The following is a 2,240-nucleotide window of genomic DNA, read 5'->3' on the forward strand; positions in this document are numbered from 1 at the left end:
TGTTCAATGTAAATGTCCCCTTCTATCTGCGGCTTTGAACCCGGTTTCCTGTGTACGTGCTGACACTTTTACCATTGAGCTAATAGAGCAGGGATAGGCAACCTTAGGCATGGGTGCCAACATTGGATCAGTGGAGGGTGATCACTGGCACACTGGCATAACTATAGTCTGTGAGAGAGAAGATTTTTATTTTAAGATTAAGATGACATTCTGCACATTAATTCTATACATTCATTCAAACTTATAACTCTGACTGCGGAGGGGGTCTGGGAGATACAGTAGGTAAGGTTATTGCTCTGGGTCTAATGATCATTCCACCCTGATGTGAAAGAAAATATTTATAAGGGAGAAGAAGAAAAAATGTGTAGGCCTATATGGACAATATAAATCTGTTGGAAATATTACATTTTGGTGTGGTGTCATAAACTTAATGTTGATATGGCACACTGACTATCAAGAAAATAAAACACGGCACTTCAGGTCAGAAAGGTTGCTGACCCCTGTTATAGAGCATGCCTGCTTGTTCAGGGGATACATTTAATCTTGACCATCAGGTCAAAATTTGAGTTAGATCCTGTGTCTAGTTTAGACATGGCCTTTGACACAAACTAAATGTCTCAATAGAAGAGCAGGGAGACCAAATACAACCACCCTGATTGTTGTATTATAAGTTATATATATTTGGCCAAAATATAGGCATGCCATGTAAGGAAGGGTTCATATATTTGCGACCGTAGGTCGCACTTACTACAGAAAGCTGCTCGAGGTGTCCGTCTGTCCGTCCGTCCGTCCGTCCGTCCGTCACACACGTCACACGTCACACTTTTGCCCTGCTCATATCTCCGCAACCGTTGCCCCGATCCATGCCAGATTTTGCACACACACTCCTTACCTGCCAAACTACAACCTCCAAGGACCCCCGGAGCTCCAGGGACCCCCAGCTCCCTCGGGGACCCCCAAGTGTAAAAAATGAGCACATGTGCAAAAATTACCAAATGACCACCCCAACAGGGCTGCTCACGGGGCATTCCCGGGGACCACCCACTCCTGGTGCTCCAGAACGGATGCAAAAGTGGTGGCGCCCCCAGTGGAGGACCCCCTGCCACTGCAGCTCACATAAAATGCCGTAACTCGGGCTAGGAGCGACCGGGAGAGCCGGGGCCGGTACCTATTCGTCCGCCTTGGCGGCGCGGACACCCCACCCCTCATTTCTCACATGGCCCTCTAGCGCCACCATGAGGCCGATTCAGATTTTGCCCTAAAATCACGAAAATCACTACACAGTATGTCTACACTCATGTCATCAACATGGATCAGGAAGATTTTGGAAAAACACTTTTTTGCTCTATTTGTGGAGATAAGTGACCTACGGTCGCTTATCTCCCGATTAGGGAGTCTTACTGGTTGCGACCGTAGGTCGCACTTACTACAGAAAGCTCCACCAGGTGTCCGTGCGTCAGTCCGTCACACGTCAGACGTCACACTTTTGCCCTGCTCATATCTCCGCAACCGTTGCCCCGATCCATGCCAGATTTTGCACACACACTCCTTATCTGCCAAACTACAACCTCCAAGGACCCCCGGAGTTCCAGGGACCCCCAGGTCCCTGGGGGACCCCCAGGTGTAAAAAAAATACCAAATGTGCAAAAATGACCAAATGACCACCCCCACGGGGCTGCTCACGGGGAATTCCCGGGGACCACCCACTCCTGCTACTCCAGAACGGATGCAAAAGTGGTGGCGCCCCCAGTGGAGGACCCCCTCCACTGCAGCTCACATAAAATGCCCTAACTCGGCCTAGGAGCGTCCGGGAGAGCCGGGCCGGTACCTATTCGTCCGCCAAGGCAACGCGGAGACCCCACCCCTCATTTCTCACATGGCCCTCTTCTAGTGAGACCTACGGTCGCTTATCTCCCGATTAGGGAGTCTTACTGGTAATATAAACTGTGTGTGTGTGTGTGTGTGTGTGTGTGTGTGTGTGTGTGTGTGTGTGTGTGTGTGTGTGTGTGTGTGATAATGATACTAATGTTTTCTGGAGTTTGTTTTTAAACGTTCTCTTAAAATCCATCTCTCTAAAATGGTTTTGTGTTTTTTAATCTTCTTCTGTTGTCCACTTGTGACTTCAGGCTCCGGTGGGAAGCTTTGGGCAGAAGCTGTTACTAATTCTCTGCCATGCCACAGAATCTTATGTTCCATCCACGCCTTCAGCCAGAGATGGGTGTTTGTGTTAAATAGATCTG

The sequence above is a fragment of the Nannobrachium achirus genome (genome assembly GCF_963921795.1).
Source record: "Nannobrachium achirus genome assembly, chromosome: 12".
Taxonomy (NCBI): Eukaryota; Metazoa; Chordata; class Actinopteri; order Myctophiformes; family Myctophidae; genus Nannobrachium; species Nannobrachium achirus.